Source organism: Gorilla gorilla, chromosome 4, assembly GCF_029281585.2.
Source record: "Gorilla gorilla gorilla isolate KB3781 chromosome 4, NHGRI_mGorGor1-v2.1_pri, whole genome shotgun sequence".
In the NCBI taxonomy this organism is placed as follows: Eukaryota; Metazoa; Chordata; class Mammalia; order Primates; family Hominidae; genus Gorilla; species Gorilla gorilla.
In genome coordinates, this window is record NC_073228.2 from 96,799,496 (window position 1) to 96,819,438 (window position 19,943).

The window sequence follows — 19,943 nt, forward strand, 5'->3', positions numbered from 1 at the left end:
TTTTTCCTTTCTCCATTTAACTCCTCATTCCACTGTAGCTTATAGAGACTTCTTTGGAGAGTTACTATTTGGAGACAAGTTGTAAAAAAAGAATGTCACTATTTTTCCTGCTGAGAACATGCTTTTGGTTTTGCAAGTAAAAATTCAAAGTTAATTCCCACAAAGAAATAAAGATTAAAATAAAAGTTAATCTGCTGTATTACTCTCATAAATATAATATTTTATTAGAACGAGACCTGATGAATATTTTATGTATAAATAGAAATAATAATGACTAATTCCTATAAAATATCTATGTAGTTTCCCTTTGAATTTGGAATTAAATCTAAACTCTTTAAAAGGAATTTTTCTGTTTAATATGGCTCTTGAGCCGTATCTCCAAATTTGCTTTGAGTTGTTCTCTCATTTTCTTATTTTGCTTTAGTTGTAGTGGTTGTTTTGTTTCATTTTCCTATGAATTCTAGAGTTTCCAAGCTCTTTTCATTCGGGGACTTGTCACATAGCTGCTCCTTTTTCTTGGAAAGTTCACTCTTTCAATCTTCCCTTGCCTGTTCCTTCCCATCTTTCAGGTCTGGCTTAAATTTCACTTCTGAAGTGAAATCTTCCCTGAGCACTAGATTCTTCTAGTATTTGTGTTTCATAAAACTCTTTTAGGTTACTTCATAGTATTTATCAAATTTTATTATAATATATTTATTTTGCTTGTTTATTTAATGTAAAAGCTTGTACTATTAATTCAATCTTATATTCACTCATTCAACAAATCTAGGGAAGGAATGAGAAGGATAAGATTATAATTGGATCTGAAAAGTCAAGCATTTTAATATACGTAAAAAAAATTGAACATATTTGTTCTAGCTTTTTTCCAGCTCTGTATTGTTATGTAATAAATTAATCTCATAAATTAGTGGCTGAAAACAACAACCACTTTATTATACCTCATGTTCTGTGGGTCGACAATTTGGGCCTGGCCGGGTGAATTCATTTTTCCATGTTCCATGGATGGCTGTTACTTGGCAACATTCAGCTGATGGATGGGCTGCAGCACCTAGATTGGGAATAGAAGACGGAGGACAAGGCTCAGCTGGGCTTGGTCACTGGATCCTCTTTAACACAGAGGCGTCTGGTTGGTCAGGCTTTTTATATGGCAGCTCAAGGATCCAAGAACAAGTGTTCCAGCAAATAGGACAGAAGCATCATGGCCTGTTGTAAACTAGCTTTGGAAGTCCTAAGTGTCATTTCTAGCATACTCAATTGTTCACAGTAGTTGAAAACCCAGCCAGATTGAAAGGGAGGGGAATTGACCCTACCTCTCCATTGAAAAGTGTCAAAGAATTTGCAACCAGGTATTAAAACCTCAATAGTATTCACATTCTCAAATGCTATGCTAATTGAGCTCTGGATAAAAGAGAATTGGAAATCATAGCCTTACTCCTAAGGGGTATATAAGAATAATGGGAAATTGTCCCATAACAGTTACAGTTCAAGAAAGAAAAACATATTCCACTGAGTGTAAATACAGCTTTACATGGATATCCGGAACATTCAAGAAAGAGCATCTCTTTCCCTCTCTTGTCTACTCATAAAATCTTATTCATTTTTAGATTCCAGATTAAATGTCAATCTTGTAATCTAAATTAATCATCAATTCAGATTAAATAGTAACACTTTTAATTTGAAGTCTTTCCTCAATCTGTTAGTCAGAACAAATCTACCTTTCCATTCTTCTCCTAGAATACTATGAAAGCATATTTACTATATGATTTATCATCATATATTCAACGATTCCATATTTTTTTCTGCTAGACTATGTGTGCCTAATAATCATAGTGCAAGCTTTTGATGTGGCAGAATACACACTCAATAAATGGATATTCAATAATGAATACTTCTTTTTAAAGTTTTTTTTAAGAACCAAGAGATAAAAGTGAAAATAATGAGTACTTCATAAAACATAAAACACAGCAAATATGATCCATAAGTTTAGCTCAGAAATCTGAACCACCAGTTGAACAGATTTTTGTGAACTACGGAGTATATTTATAACAGCAATACCAGGAGTTTGAGATCAGCCTGTGCAACATAGTGAGATTGTCTCTAGAAAATAAAACAAATTAGCCAGGTGTGGTGGCTTGCACCTGTAGTCTCAGCAACTCAGGAGGCTGAGGTAGGAGAATCACTTGAGCCCAGGCATTTGAGGCTGCAGTGAACTATGATCATGCTACTACGAGACCTTGTCTTCAAACAGACTCTTAGAGCAATAACTGGCACATGGTAAGCTTTTATCAAATAAACCTCATGGTTCTTTGTATTTCAGTCAGAACAATTGGCACACTTGGATATGAATATGCCTGACTTTTTTCTGTATTTTGAGATCTTAGAAGTCAGCAATCTTGTCTCATGCAACTTACTATCCCCTGTAACATTTTAACAATACTTTATAATTACAATTTGCATTTGGTTTACAGAGTTTTTTCATGTTTATCATTTATACCCTTTTTAAAGATGCTTAAAGGAGTGGTCAAATGTTTCCACCTTGTCAGGATGAGATCTGAATATAAAGTTATCCATTCAAAACTAATAACCTTTTGGGAAATCTATATAAATAATTTTCCAAGTAATTTCTGAAATTCTGTGTTTCTGGGAATTCTATACAATTTTGAATAGGATATTCATTAAAATAAAACAAACATACTGAAAAAGGCACAAATAGTAAATGTCACATAGACTAACTTTCATAATTTGAACACAGTTGTGTAATCAGAATCCGTATTATATATTGATAAAATTATTTTATAATTAAAATATTTATTTGTATTAACACATCTTTTGAAGTGTAAAATTACCTTTGTTTTGGCAATTACATTTTAAAGTCAAAAGCAAATGCTCTTCAAAGGCAAAATAATTAAATTGCTAAAATATAGTAAGTATACCTGCACTTCCATAGTCTTGCCAAATGCATAATTGGGAAAGGTGCTTTGTGTCAGAGTTAAGTGTTTGCTTTAGAAGTCAATGACTAAAATCTTTTTGAGATTTATCACTTATCTCAGAAGAAAAATCTACCATTTCTATAAGGCCTTATCAAATAAGCTGTAAGCTATATAACACATGTATTAACATATAGCAATATAAATAATGATAAAAATATGCTTATATTCTACACTTGGATTTTCAGTAATTAAATCTACTCATTGTATTAATAGTGTTTCCCTAAGAGGCTAATCACCACTCACAACACTGAAAAAGTTAATAATGGAATTTAAATGACACTTTGAAACTGTGATTGAATCCCTCATGGACATTCAAGTTTTATTTCCCATCAAGACATCTACCTAGAGAATCTTCAAGATTATAAAACACACATACCTTGATATTTAGTGGGGAAAAAATTATGTTTTTTTACTTCTTTTTTTAATAGTTCCTCTTTCCAACCCGCATTTGGTAAAGTTGTTTCTCCTCCTGTAGTGTATAGATTCTGAATACCTCTTCAGACCTGGGTTTTCTTTTTCCACATAAGAGCAAGGAAAACAAAATGATACGCAAAAAAGATATTCTGCCTAGAATCTTAAAGTTGGAGTAAACTGTGTTTGAGTTTGCATCTCACGTGATGCACATGTTCTCTATACAGCGTGAGTCTTATAAAATAAACAGTTTTTCTTCAGACTTAATTAAACAGAATCAAGTTTCAGCCATAGTATTTAGTCTTGGATTTCAGAATGCTTCTTGTAGAAAGCACTAGGGAAAGGGAATGTACAGAAAAATCAAGGAATGGTAGGTAGGTAGCCACTAATTAATGAAAAAAGAGCCCTAAATAACTCTAAATATTTAGGCTTGATAGTTTAAATGTGCTTACAGGGGTGGCTATTAGGCTGTTTGAGAGATGGTCAGTTCATTCAGGGGACAATGCATGTCCCTCAGAGCCACCGCTGTGAAGAGGAACAAAGAACCGGGGCAGCCTCACCCATTCTCTACTGCAACACCCCTTGTTCACAAAGCCCCTTTCAACTGTCCTTTATTCTAGATGTTTACTTTTTCTGATTCAGGCCTCTTTTTGCTATCTCATGCATTGCATTTCTAACCCTCCAGCAGGCTGGACCCCAAACACAAGCTATCCACAAAGGCTGCCATAGAAGAAAACAAATCTCAAGACACAGATTCAATAATTTTGTATAAATGCTTTATGAATTTTTCACTTTTTACAAAACAATAACCAAATGCACCCTTGTGCAAGCTAAAATAAAGCTCTTGGAGAGAAATACACTGTAATAACAAGTTAAAGTTATAGTATAAGCATTTAGAGGATTCTTTCATCTTAACGTTTCAAATAATCACATATGGGCAAATATTACCACCTGAGTAATATTAAGAATGGTAGAGCCAATATTTATTGTGTTATAAAATTGCTATGTTTGGTTTTGAGCTTGATTTTTAGGTTTTTGTTTTTGTAATTTCAAAATTTTTAAATCTTTGAATGTGAAATAAATGAATGTGTGTATATGATATTACCCTATAGAATTATTTGTACATATGATATTTTCCTAGAATATGTGGTTTATATATAAAGTTATATCTGAAAATGAGTGGGGTGTGGCTTTTAAATTAAAGCTTATTCTAAGTTATTAATTAAAAAAGAACCAATAAAACAATGAATTTCTAATTTTTTGAAAAATATCATCATAATCTGGTCAAAAAAATATTTACAATGCTATTGCCATTTACAGTTGGAAATGTCAACATTTGCAAAGATTTATTACACAATTATCTGAGACATTTATATAAAATTGAATAGATTCTATTCATTCTCAACATTTGAGAAGAAACTACAGTATAATTTAAAATACATATTAAATAATAAGAAAAATAAATAGTGGCAAAACCTATAAGAAAACTTTATTTTTAATTTGGATTAAATTACAGGTCATTGAATCTAGTAAAAATTACTGACTTACTATTCCATATTTTTATTTTATAAAAAACTTGCTAGTTTAAATTTGTTTTAATAAAAGGCATATTTTAAGCCTTATAGGAATCCGTATCATAGTAATCAAGATTTATAACAGCATTATACAAATTTAATGCTGTGGATTTTTTTCAGGCCCTTTGATGTAAAAAGTTAAAATAATTTTTTCATATCAAGGGGAAATGTTACTATTTCCCAGACTACCACCTTCACTTTAGAAGGGAACATGACACACCGGGGCCTGTAGTGGGGTTGGGGGAGGGACAGCATTAGGATATATACCTCATGTAAATGATGAGTTAATGGGTGCAGCACACCAACATGGCACATGTATACATATGTAACAAACCTGCACATTGTGCACATGTACCCTAGAACTTAAAGTATAATTAAAAACAAGAAATAAGTAATAAATCATTATTAAAGATTTTCTAAAAAAAAATGCTCAGGTGCAATCTACTATTTACACTTTTGTTTTAAAATTACTAAAAGAGTTACATAAACACATTTTCAAATTTCCCCATTTTCTTTAAACATGTAGCTCATGTATGTACTTTTAATTGGGACAACCCTGCTTTTCCAAAATCTCAAATACTTTAAATAAAGTGCAAGTGCATGCAAGCGATGATGACCCTTAAAAGCAGTCATAAATTTAGTCGCTGGGAAATGAGAAGGCTTCACAGATGACTTAATTTGCTGTGGGAACCTGTGCTTCCTCCATGTGTAACCTCTGCATTTTGCTGTCTGTGACCTTCAGCAACATCCACCTGCTGGAAGCCATGTTTGATTCTCTGACCAGGGAAACGCCTGCTTGACAGCAGAATGGTATCATAGGACAGTGTGATGGAATTTTTCTTTCTCTGTCATCATTAAGGGGGTTCCCCCTATGGCGAAGGGAATGAAAAGTACGATTTAATGTTCTCTGGAGAGTGGCGGGGGGAAGAAAGACTCAAAGCTTCACATGCTGCTTTCGGAGTGGGTCATTTCAGTCCTTGTGGCGAATGGGATGTCCCAGTGGAATTTGCCATAGACTGGTCTGAAAAGAAAGGGATTAAGACCCTTTTAAGGATGGAAATGTAACAAAAGGACCACTTTTATGATGTAGCAGCATAAAATAAGGGCTCTATTGTACAACTGATTGCTAAAGATCTTTGAATTGGGTAGCCTAGCCTGGTAGGCCCTGTTTCCTGAGGGTTTAGAGGCTTGTACAAATGATATGTCTATACTAGAATCAGAGTTCTGCTCTCATTTAGGGGCAAGTAAGAGATTATCAGTTTGTTCCTACATGATTTTTTTTCTACACCTACCGAAAAGTGGCCTGTAGGGAGATCATACTCTAGTGAAAGTTGCTGCTAATTAAAACAAGTAATTAGTGTTCCTCCAGGCTTTGCGGTTTCACTCACTTTTGCCCGCCAGACAGCATTAGTTTAAAAGCAATCCAATTTCTAGCAATAACAGACTGTAAAAAAAAGTCATTTAACAAGTATATAAGTGTAAGGTTACAGTTCAGGCATTGATTTATCTTTTCTGGGCTACTTAGAAATACTGTAGCAAAGTTGAAGAGAAAGAAAGTTAAATAGCTTTAAAAAAATTAATGTTAAGGAAAGAAAAAAGACCACATGCCTCAGTCCATTCACAAAAAGAAAAAAAAGACAAGCAAAAACTGGGAGCATATAAGACTTCCTAAATTGCATTAGGAAACCAAAATTGGATTTAATGCTGTTTTCTCATAGAACCCTCACTTAGCATTTTGTAAACAGATCATTTCATTAAGTCCTTTTGTTTCTTCTCCCGCCTTTGCTGAAACAGGGACTTTTTATTGACTGATTCTCATTGAAATGAATTGGAGCAGTAGAGTTGAACACAACACGCTATTACCTCCTTTTTTTTTCACAATTCCAAAATGACTAGCATGGTTTTATTTTGCATATCTGGTGGGAGGATTTAGTTAAACTAGAGAGATCTTGAGAGAGATTAAAATATTTTATTATAAAAAGATATAACAGAAATTAATATTAAAAAAACCATACCTACATTGAATCATGCCCTGATAAATTCTTGTCTAATTACTCAGTTTTTGTAACCTGACATACTTCTATAATTGCTGCCTTTGCTGCTTAAAATGATCTATTTCTGAGGTTGGTATCATCAAAGACATGTGTGCTATTGTGCAAGCAATTCAATATAGCTCATCATTAAAATCAGCTGTAACTCTACTTTCCCTTTAACAAATGAATTCATAATACTTTAATTAATGCAAAATTTTCAGATTTATAGTTTCTCCAGTGCTTATTTTTTTAAATGCTGACTATTCCTCTACAAGATAAAAACTTTGCTATGCATTTCAAAGAGCGCTATTCATATAAATAATATTATATGTGTGAAAGTCATTTATTATAAACTGTTAATGCCACAAAAATGTTTGCTGTTATCCCCTTTTCAACTGGTGGATTCCAAATTTAGTGATCTTTTTCAATTGATTACAATTAATTATTAAGTAGCCTGAATGTTATCATTGCAGGTTAATATAAGACTGTATATTTATTATATTTTAGAAATCAATTTTTAGAATATAAACATGTTTTCCATAAAGACTAGCAGTTTTTTAAAATTAATAAAATAAATTTTCATCATGTGACTTATAAACTCTTAACTGTATTTTAAAGTTTTAGTATATGCTTTTCCTTTCCTCAAATGTATTTCCAATCTTATTTATAGAAGAGTTTGGGACACCAAACTTAAAAAAGAAATGTTGCATGTAAGGGTCAGTAAGTAGACTTTATCTGAATCTCTGCTTAACTTTTAAAGATACTGTGAGAAGAAAAAATAACTTGGTGATAACTTATTTTCCTAGAAAGGAATATGTGAAATAATGAAGACGACTTTCATTAATAACTGCATTCCATGTATAGATCATTTTCCCAATAGAAACTTACAGTTTCCAAAAATCTAAAATCAATTTATAATCCTTGCGGAATGTCAACCATAGTATGCTGAAAATGTTTCCTTCATATTATACCTTTTTCCTGATAATTAGAGCTATGCTCAACTGGCATTTTAAGAGAGTTTTTTGTTTTGTTTTGTTTTGTTTTTTGCTTCTTGTTTAATGGTAGAAAACCTTCTTTCAAAATCAGTCTTTGACAGTATTTGATTTTCTGAAATTGAATTCAGGCTACTTCTATCAAGTCTCCTTTTGAGCTAAGAACTTGCTTTTTATTTCAGAGTTGATGAGCTGGAGAATGCGACTGGCAGCACAGGACTAGGGTACCAGAGGGCAGACTGTACAGAGACCTGTGAGAATGGTCAGAACTCCATGGATCATGATGGAACGATCAGGGACACTATAATAGTGTTCATTTTATGTATTAAGCCAGATTTGCACAACAATTCCATTGTAATATAAATGTAATCTTTAGAAGTAATTTTAAAGCAGCAAATGTATAAATGCCAACTCTCAAGTAAAAGAAAACAATTTTCCTAAGCCAAATGTCTTTTGTAAGAGATTTCAATGGTCATTTGATTTTAGTTTAAAGATCATCTGACCTTATGATTCACCCGATTCTTAAATGCACATCTCAAATGTAATTGTCTTCATTTGGAGTTAATGTATAAAAAATAAAAACAGTGAAATAACCCTTTGTGATTTGTTCTACTGCTGTGCAGTGCTTTTGTCTAACTACAAGAAACTCTAAGTATACAATTATTAGTATTAAAACTGATGTCTCCAAGAGTTCAATGTTAATTTTACTTAAAAAATTTATACTGAAAAAATGGTTTCTCCATATTCCTTGTAATATGGCTATTTAATCTAAGTTCACTCAGCTCAGTCATATAGTCTTTTGAAAACAAAGATATGATATTTATATAATATAATAAAGATCAGTAGTGTTTATGAAATTTCATAAAATTAAATTTCTTTGAATTTTATTAATATTTTACTAGATATGGGGTAAGTATAAACTTTCATTGTACCAATAATTTAGGAGTTTCTGTAAGAGATAAAATATGTAAAAGATTGGACAATCTGTTGAAGCATGCTATCTAAAGATCAGTCTTGTGTCATTCCATACCAGGAAACACCTCTACCATCTGTGTAATTTATCCTCTACACAGAAGAACTGAGCAGGAAGAGTAGAATTAACATTTATGAAAAGCTGCAAAATGCCAGGCATCAGGCCAAGCACTTTACATATATTGTCTCATTAATTATAACAATTTTGAAGATAAGCACTCAGCAGCTAAGACAGATTAAATAATATACTCCACAAAAGTTAACTAAAGGGGATTTATTTTAAAAATCAACGTATTTGCTGAAAAATATGTGTGGAGTAACTGCAATGTACCAGCCATCGTGAGAATCACATTGTGGGCAGCTGTGGACAAGACACATGAGCTCCCTGCTATATAGAAACATACATCCGAGTAAGGGAAGAGATGCCATACACATGTAGATAAATAGGTAAATAAATATACAATATACTGATAATTATATAAAGGAGCTTAAGATATTTTATAATTAACTATTAAATAAATTTGTTCACAAACTAATGCTGAATTTTTCCAGATTATTTTAACTTTTTGAGCCTAAATTTGGACTTTTACATTTTGTTCCATTTCATTCTATACATTTTAGTCAGTTTTTCTCATACTTTAACTTGTTTTTGATTCCTGATATTTTCTTTCACTGAAAAGGTATGGCCAGGCAGACCATACCACTTATGTTATGCAGACCCATGCCAAATTGTACTCACCTTTTCCAGGTAAACTTCATTCTGAAGAGATTTTGAATGCTACTTCAACCCTCACCTTAAAGAGAATTTTTGGTGCCAATTGGGTCTACTGGCCTTTGGCCCATGCTGTCTTGACTTGCCCCTTTTTCTCCTATGTTACTCGACTGATTCTGTTTTATGAAGGAACCCTTTGGTTCCTTGCATTTCTTCATCTTCAGTATTATAGCTACCATTCACTAAATGTTTCCTGTGTGTCTACCACTATTCTAAATATGCATTTCTTTACAATTGCATCTCACGTAATCCTCCAGTTGACATACAAGAAAAAGTATTGCTGTTATCACCATTTTACAAATGAGAAAAATGAGGTACAGAGAGATCATGTCCCCAAGATCATACCTTCAGTAAGTGATAAAGCCAGGATATTTAGAAGAAGCCAGTTCAGTGATGTTACTCTTAATTTCATATTTCAGGTCTTTATAGCACTGAATCCATCTTCCATTTTAAAATGAATGGCCATGGAATCAAGACTCTTTTTCTCTCAACATTTTTAAAGTGTTACCCTAAAGTCTAGGGTACAGGTTAAATTATGTTCAGTGTTTGTTGCCATAGTTGTTACAAATTCTGTGTTAATAATATCACAACATCTTGCATTTCCAAACACCACTTTTCCAAATCATGCTTCAATAGCAGGAAGAATGGCAGAGTAGAAAGGGCATGGGCTCTGCAGTCAGCTAGGGTTGCATTCAAATCTAGCTCTTTTATTTTAGCTATGTCACTTTGGGCAATTTATTTAATTTCCCCTAGGCTCAATTACTTTTTCTTCTTATTAAGGATAATATCTGTTTTGGGGAATTGTTATGGGAATCAACTTAACACAAGTAAAACGGTTTGGTACATGCTTTGCACTCAATAATTTTGACTTTATGTTTACTTAGAATTGAGATTGAACTTGTGATTCTTTTTATTTTTCCATAGACGTTCGAGAGAGATTTTTTTTTCCCAAAAGTTGAGTCGTTTTGTCAGATGCTCTGTGTTTAGTTCCATGACTTACCATAGTCTGCATAGAGTCTGCCATATATTCATTCATCATTCATTCACTCATTTATTTAGCAAGTAAGGCAGCAAGCAAGCATACGTAATAGAATTATTATGCCAGACTCTGTGCTAAACAGTGATTCACAGGTATGTGAGAGCAACCTAGAAGTTCACATTCATATAGTGATTGAGGTATGAGAGAAATAAACAAGGGAGCTAAGTTTATATTAAAATCTGAATAGAGACAATATTATCCAGATCTTCTCTCTGCTAAGGTGATCTGTACTCAACAGCCCCTTACATTTGGTTTCATCTGTAAAGTTACCTAAATGTCCTTATAAGATTCATTTCTTCTCTGAAATGCCATGCGTCAATAATTGTGTCATGGTTGGTTCTCTTTTTTAATTCTTACTTAAATGACATTGACTACATTTCCTCACTAAGGTTTATAGAATTTATTGGAAATAGAATGCCTAATTTGCAACCAGTATCGCTTTGCATCCTTTACAATAGGTCAGGTTTGTACATAATATAATGTTTTCAGTGTGGCCAGTTTACCTGATACCTAGCTGGAAACGTAAATTTTGTAACAGATCATTTGCCCTATTTTTTTCTAATAATTTTTGGGGACCTCCTATAACCCCTTTTATTTTTTCTTCATCATATCCTTTGTTAATCAAAGTATCTAATAGTATTATCTGGGCATTCCCCCACAAAAAGCTTATATTAAAGTAATATTTTTAATACATATCACATTGACCTGAATATGTTTGGATACATACAGCAGAATACTCAAGCAGCTGCAATGTGAGACACATTAACACACACTTGAAGACACACTGGAACTTTAACCATGATATCCTTGGGTTGAGCCTCTGTAAAGAATTAAGGTAGAAAATTTGGCACACTGTTGCCTGTTGGGAATAACTTTACATAAGCAAAGACAGAGCTTTGGTGGCAAACTACCACAGTCAAACTTACAGATGATATAAAGAAGTCTTCAAGGGTTGACCTTTTCTAGCATTCTCTACTTCCAATATTCTGTTATTCTTTTCTTTCAGTGCATTTATACCACATTCTTTTTATTATCACCTGCCTCTATCCTAGTATGTAAGTTTGATGAAGAGAAGAAAGTTTGGTAACTATTGCGTTATCATGATGTTCCTCAAATAGGAATGAATGACATGAACTGGTAATACAGCACAGAAAATATAGTAAGATTTAGATGCTTTAGTTAGTATCATATAGTATTTGGAGAGACACTTTTTTTTTTTTGAGAGAGAGAGTCTCGCACTGTTGCCCAGGCTGGAGTGCAGTGGCGCCATCTCAGCTCACTGCAAACTCCATCTCCCGGGTTCAAGGAATTCTCCTGCCTCAGCGTCCTGAGTAGCTGGGATTACAGGAGCACACCACCATGCCCAGCTAATTTTTGTATTTTTAGTAGAGATGGGGTTTCACTATGTTGGCCAGGCTGATCTTGAACTCCTGACCTTGTGATCTGCCCGCCTTGGCCCCCCAAACTGCTGTGATTACGGGCATGAGCTTCCGCGCCCGGCTGGAGAGATATTTTTTTCAAGGCGAAAAGATGTATTCTAAATTAGAGCCACATATGGAAATTAGGATTCTTGCCTCCTCCAACTCTAAACTTATGCAATTGTAAAACTCCTTTGCTAGAAAATGCCAATATCATATCTCTTTTGGAGAGACACTTTCTGAAACAGATATGATACTGGCATTCTAGACCAAAGAGATTTTACAATTGCATGAGTTTAGAGTTGCAGGCAAGAGTCCTCATTTCCATATGTGGCTCTAATTTAGAATACATCTTTTCGCCTTGAAAAAATGTTTACTATCATGGAAAATTTATTGCTATATCTGTAAAATAATGATCAAGCTGTAGAATGAAGACTAGGAAGCTCAAGTTTTCTTTCATTCCATCTTTACAACAATGATTTTATTTATTCATGAGTGGAAGGTTATGGCACTGAGAATAGAGATGTAGATGCAGAAAAGAAAAAGGTGTAATCATTGCTCTTCAGCATTCTCTGGCAAAACAGGATAAGAAAACTTACAATTGAATCAGAATGTGTGAAGGACTAGCATCTAACTAAATGTAGCACAGAATTATGCTCCTAACAGAGATTGGAGCAAGGGAAGAAAAAGAATCAAAGTAAGTCTCCAAATGTAGACAATTAATGAATTGAATTTTTAAAAAGTAAAGAGAAGTAAGGCAGGATGTTCAAAATGATGAAATTCCAACATGCTCACAATAATGCTTTTATCATGTGGACTAATACTTTCCATGAATTAATGTTGATTCAAGCAATTTAATTCACGATTAATGTATGTGTTCTTTGCTCCTATACTAAAGAACTACCTGCAACTCACGAACTTTAAGTGTAAATGCAAATAATACTCTTGTTTCATATTTAGTTCATGTAAATATTTCAGCAGCACAATGAGATCAATGAACCATATTTTGAAGCCTCTGCTCCCTACAGGTAAGGATTTTCCTCTTTATTTCCTTAACGATTTCAAACCCGCAAAAGTGTCATCTGTATTCCTTATGACCAGTTTCCTTGGGCTAAATTCAGACTTTTTCCTATATAAACTGTTATCAACGTAGCCACCAAAATTGTACTCAAAGGAGATTCAATATTCCTCCACATTTTCCTATTTTTATTACTTCCCTTGCTGCCACACACAATTGACCACAATCTCCTCATGGACAAATTTTATAGCCTTACCTTTATAAACTTCATTGTTTTCCTAATGTTTTCTAATTGATTCTCACTAGAATTTAAGCTCTAAGAAAGCAGTGTTCTCACTTGTTTTGTTCACTGACATATCCTAAACTCTGCAACAGTGCCAGACGCATATAGGCACTCAATAAATACTTGAAAACAATACATTGTTAACTTCCCACTTTGTGGGAAAACAGGTAGAGACTACTAAAAACATGAACAATGCATTTTTAGTTCTTTCTGTCCTTTTCACTAGATGTCAGTTTCTTTTTTCGATGACATTATATGAGAAAGATTATTTAACATTAGGATAGAAATACATGTTTATTGCAAAAAAATTAGAAATAAAACATGTATAATTTCACTCTACCAAGGTAAAACTACTGTTTATATGTGAATATATATAGTTTCAGGGTTTTTATCTATGTGTATAGATTGGATTAATATTTAATTAGATCACAGATATACAGTTAGGAACATGATAGAATAAATGGTGAATACAGAAAATTTCAACTGAGATCAAAGAAAGAGACATACTTTTTCACATGCTAAGTGAGATTAATAAAAGATCAATTTTAACCTTGTTAATTAAGCTTGTAAAGACATTAAAATCTGGTTACTTTACCTAACTTTCCTGGTAGGATGTATGACCGACCTCATTAATCACTTTAGAAATCTGAAAATTGATTTGAGAGGCTGTCTCAGAAAGGCTGTCTTAGTTAGTTCAGGTTACTATAACAAATTACCCTAGGCTGAGTAGTTTAAACAACAAACATTTATTTCTCACAGTTCTGGAAGCTGAAAATCTGAGATCAGGGTGCCAGCATCATCTGGCAGTGAGGGCCATCTTCCACGCTGCAGAAAGCCAACTGCACCTTAAATCCTTCCGCTAATTCTCTGGCCTCTTTTTTTAAGGGCACTAATCCCATTCATGAGGGCTCCACCCTCATGACCTAATCACCTGCCATAGGCCCTACCTCCAAAAAGCATCACTTTGGGGATTATATTTCAAGATATGAAATTTGGGTGGGGTGGGCACAAACAGTCCGTAACAAAGATAAAGCAAGACATTAATTTATCCTTCCCACTTAGGATGATAGGGTTAACAAAGAAAATAGTGCACTTACTTTAAAAAAATTTTTTTATCTTGCTGTTATAATTTAAAAGCCATTAACCACCTACTCTTGTGTCATAATCATTGGAATTGTTGTTAATTAATCAATGAATGCATAATTTCTTCTGAAAAATAAGTAAGCCCACATGACCACTTTTCAACATGTATATAAAAATTGTGTTTATTAATTTGGGCTGGGCGTGGTGGTTCACACCTGTAATCGCAGCACTTTGGGAGGCTGAGGATCACGAGGTCAAGCGTTTGAGACAAGCCTGGCCAACAGAGTGAAACTCCGGTGGTGGGTGCCTGTAATCCCAGCTACTCAGGAGGCTGAGGCAGGAGAATCGCTTGAACCTGGGAGGCAGAGGTTGCAGTGAGCTGAGATCGCGCCACTGCACTCCAGCCCGGGCGACAGTGCAAGACTCTGCCTCAAAAAAAAAAAAGTGCTATCTCCTAAAATAACTCATGTCTCCTCCAAACTTCCCAAAGATGTATTTTTCTTCCTATTTCTATGAAAGCACTCATACTTAACTCGAAAGCATGACTGAAGCTCGCTTGGCATAAAGTGCACTGCAATTGAAACCCACAGGCCAAGATCCAATGCCTTGTTCTCTATTTTTTCGCCATATGACATTAAACAGACAACCCATTTTTCCAAGTTTTCCTGGGCCTGGGGCTTGACCAATGAGAAAAGTAGGTGAGATCATCTCTAAAGACCCTATCATTCTTATATTTTATAATCCTATAATAAATCACTTTATATTATAAAGATCTTAAGGGTTCTGTGTAGTTAAACGTATTTTGTGCTTTAAATTTTTGTTGTTGTCATTTTTTTCTGTGTGTTTTTCTATAACCACTTTGATTGACAGAAGCCTCTTTACCTGTCCTTTGCAATGCTGCATAATCTTTAGCAATTAAGTTAGTCAAACTGATATAAATCATGACTTCCTTCCTACTAGAAAGTTTTATGTGAAATTTGTACAACTAGAAACGTGGGCTATGAAAGTTTCGTACAATTCAATTTTTCCATTATAAATGGCAGTCTATTTACTTTAGAATTTTTCTAGTGGTTTAGACTTTGCCTGAACCAGCAATTTAGAGCAGCCTCTAAAAAAATAAAATTAAAGAAGGTGACATTCATATTTGTGCTGGCCTCCAACTCAAACTGTGTGTCTCACAGTGAGTCTTAGCATAAGACATGTGATTGAAGGATACTTCTGTGAAACAACTGCTCAGGGGGAAGTATGTATGATCTGAGTCCAGTTCAGAAGAGACAGCTGTCCACCTGGAAATCTCTCAGCCTAGTAGAAATGGCCATCCTATGTGTTGTTGTGTCATCCAAGAAGCTCAAAACTGAATGGACATGCAGGCAATATTAATCCTTTGAACCTTCAAAGGGGCCACTGCTTTGTGATTAAAGATAGGTCCTAGTCAACTGGTCCCATTAGTTCATGAATGATGACCTTTTTAACAACACGCTGAAGTCAGCTTTAAAGTAGGGCACTAAAATGGAATTTAATAAAACACAGAACCTAGAAAATTGAAAACAGGAAAAAGTTAAGGTATTCTAACATTATAGGACTTGAAAGCATTGTTTTTCTTCTGCCATATCAAGCAACCTAGTTTTAACCCAGTAAAGAGAAAAATAATGATAAGGTAATGAATATTTTTACGGAATGGGTTACTGTACTTTAGAAAACGTTTTGAGGTCTTTATTAGACCAAAAAAGAATAATTCAGTTTTAATGCCATAACAAACTTTACATTTAATAATGTAAGTTGAGTTCTGACAGGGTGTCGGTTTGTATAATTTGTAGGTACTTAATACATGCTTAGTGAGAATGATGAGACTAGTGATCATTTTGATTATTAAAGAATATGAAAACAATACGGCAAAAGGAAGTTCTTCCCTTCTGTTTATGTGGTCATACTTATTTACGACATTTTAAAAATGCTAGTATTTTAATTAAGAAAGACATGTTAGCTTAGAATACCAGAATAAAACTAACCTAATTTTCAGAATCATCAATATGAAGAAAAACTTTGTTGAGGGCTTATTTTATTCCCCAAAATTCAGAAGATTAAAACCAATTGAAATTTAATGTGGTCATATTATTTCCAACCTGAATTTCAAATAAATTATATGACCTATTTCAAGACATACACAATTGTTTCAAACACACTTTGAAACAATTAAATAGAAAGTTTATCTGTGCCTTCTTTGTAGAATCTGGTGTACACTTTTTTTTTGTTTAAAATTATGCCCATGATTGAAAATTAATAAATAAAACTTCTAGATTTTAGTTTAGTAACCAACTGTGAAGATTAACCTCTCAGAACTATATCAGCTTTTTGTTTTATTTTTTTCCTTCTTTTGCTCTTTCTTTTTTCTTTCTCTTACTTTCAATTGCATGATAAATTCTGGATTATGCCTCACTAAGGCTTCAACACTACATTTAATGAAGTTGTTGAACTTTTAACCTTTGAGTTCAACACACTTGAAAACTACCACCAATATCTATTGCGCTTTTTTCTGTAGTTCTGTGTCAAATATAGTGAGGGTCTTTTAATGTAGAGGACTGTTTACCCAGGCTCTTTGTAAAAACAAATGGAAGGCATTTCATTTTTTACTGGTCTTTTTTAAAATTCTGGAAGAAAAATATGCTAGGGTTCCCTAGAACAACCCCCTCCCCTATCCTGCTCCTCTGCTGGTAATTGGTCTACAAATAAAGAGCTCCTGAGTGTCAGCTTCCAATGAAAAGTCATTTATTCATAACCAGACATCCAGCTTCCCAACAGAAAGGATTGTTTTTTCCAAGATCATCTTATATCTTTCAAACTCATCCTGTCTATTCAGCCATGCATACTGCCTGCAAGGCAGCACAAGCAACATTTCTTAGTTTCATAACCAAACAGTAGCAATGCTTTCAAAGGAATCAAAAGGAAGGAACTTTTTTTTTAATGTAGGATTTATACTTACCTTTTACTCTTTGTGTCATTAAACCGTTATAAATGTTGTTCCAAGCTCCGTCCTTCGATAGGGAACCAAAAAAACAGGCAGTTCTCTGTCTTATTTGTTGGAGGAATAATCTGATGAGCAGTGAACACTAGAGGGGGAGCTTACCCGTTCAGGAGCATGAGTGAAAGCTTCAGACCCTCTGGGAGAGGATCAGAGTGGTAATAGAGCTACTGACTTAAACAAGGCAAGCTAGGATTTGGTCAGCAGTGGTTCCGAAGTCAAAAGGTCAAGAATGGTACGTAGCCAACTTATTGTCACTTTCCAAAACGGCAAGAAATCACAGTGAAATTGAGAAATTTAGCTGCTGCTTATACCATGATATGGAATATTTTAAAAATCTCTCTGGAGGCAGCTATACTATGAGGAGTAGGATTACAGAGGCTTTCCCCCCCTTGACTAGGGCTCTCTGTCATTTAAATGTCTAAGGAATGATGGAATGAATTATCATAAAATTTTGACAAATTTGATGGCTTAAGCAAAAGGGGGAAATAAGCATTCCGATTATCAGGTTGTAATAAGACATGACATTTAAAATGAGTTTACATGGCAGTTAGACAGACCTTTGCTTTTTTCCCCTTGGTTTAAAAACACTGGGATCCTTTTCTTTGGAAAGCAATTAACTTATTTCAGTTTCTCTTCTCCCTAGCTTAACAAGTATGAATCCTATTACACCAATTATACATTTCCATCCCTTGTAACCATAGTCCAATTGCTTTCCACAATTTGCCTAAATTTTTAAAAAAAAGAACATAACTTGAAAGCAGTAGAATATTTAAGTAGAGATATTTAGTATAAATTTGGTAGAAAAAATATAAGAAACATAAGTTGTTCTTTCATTTGTTATTAGGCTATTTTTTTCTGTATCATCTTACAACACAGTAGATAGGATGTATTGATTTAGAAGAACAAACTATACTTTTCAAAAAGAAATAAAGCAATAAAACTGATTAACCAAAAAACTGAAAAACAACATTGATTTTCTCTGATGCCACTCACCCCTACTTCTTTACCAAATATAAACTTTTCTTTCAAATAATCTATCTCTTTAAGCCACATGAGAAATCCAAATTATTATGTTTATATTATTTACTAGAAATGTTTGGTTTAAAAAAGATAATTCAATCACAATTAATCTGCTCTTTGGAAACATCCTGAACTTCTAGTTAAAAATTAATAGAGTCTGTGGCATTTTAAAACTATGTACTATTAGTACTATTAGAAAACATATTTCTGTAAAAAAAAAAACAAGAAGAGGAAATAACGACTTTTTTAAGAAATATGTTTAGGGTGATTTTAACTTTGTCAGGCTCCAACTACTAAAAAGTGGAAAGAAGTCACCTGACTTTAGAAAGTGAGCTCTGTATAGATGGCCTGATAACTGACCACCTGACTTCACCTACAATTACTTGAATTATACGAACAAAATAATGTGGTTTGATGAAAATTTTCCCCAGCAATACATAAAAATGTGGATTTGTCTTTGCTTTCCAAGAGATTTTTTAGAACTGTGATGACCAGATCTTTAGAATTTTCTTCGGATTCTAGTAGTGCAATCCCCAGAGGTTAGTCAAAAGCTAGTAGTCATTGCCCACAGACCTGGATAGCAACAATTACTTAGACAGTTTTTATTTACTTAACTAAATAAGAGAGCAGAGGAAGTATGAATTAAATGTAGTTATTCTAAGTTTCTAGGGTTTATATCATGGAAGCCAACTGTTGAACTACTAATAAAAATCTATTTTGAAGCTGCTGATCTGGCCCTCGAATGCATCCTTCATGCTCTGCCCACAGGTACCTGCAAATTGTGTAGGTGGCCAAGCAATGGAGACATACCTTGAGTCTGGAGTATGCAGTTTTGGGGTTAAGCAATTTGGAGGAAGCAGGAGCTGGCCAAGTAAATGTAACGTTTCCTTTGTATCATTGGAACTAGAGCCATTTTGCTCACCCAATAAAAATGTCTAGCTAGGCAAGGCGCTGTGGCTCACGCCTGTCATCCCAGCACTTTGGGAGGCCGAAGCGGGCGGATCACGAGGTCAGGAGATCAAGACCATCCTGGCTAACACGGTGAAACCCCGTCTCTACTAAAAATACAAAAAATTAGCCGGGCGCGGTGGCGGGCGCCGCTACGCGGGAGGCTGAGGCAGGAGAATGGCGTGAACCCTGGAGGCGGAGCTTGCAGTGAGACGAGATCGCGCCACTGGACTCCAGCCTGTGCGACAGAGCAAGACTCCATCTCAATAATAATAATAATAATAATAATAATAAATAAATAAAATAAATTAATTAAAAATGTCTAGCTAATAATTTTGGTCCCATCAAAGATAAAAAAGGCTGCCTGA

The 19,943-nt window shown here is 34.1% G+C and overlaps 1 long non-coding RNA gene across 1 annotated transcript in view; it reads right to left on the reverse strand.

Annotated features, from left to right (window-relative positions):
• The window catches only part of LOC129533517 (uncharacterized), a 311,392-nt gene extending 293,697 nt beyond the window's left edge, over positions 1 to 17,695 (reverse strand). Inside the window, exons 1-2 of the long non-coding RNA XR_010133908.1 lie at positions 17,566 to 17,695; positions 939 to 1,048 (exon numbers count right to left, since the gene is read on the reverse strand). This is a non-coding gene — a long non-coding RNA (uncharacterized lncRNA). The remainder of the gene's footprint in view (positions 1 to 938; positions 1,049 to 17,565) is intronic.
• Positions 17,696 to 19,943: the final 2,248 nt, after the last annotated feature.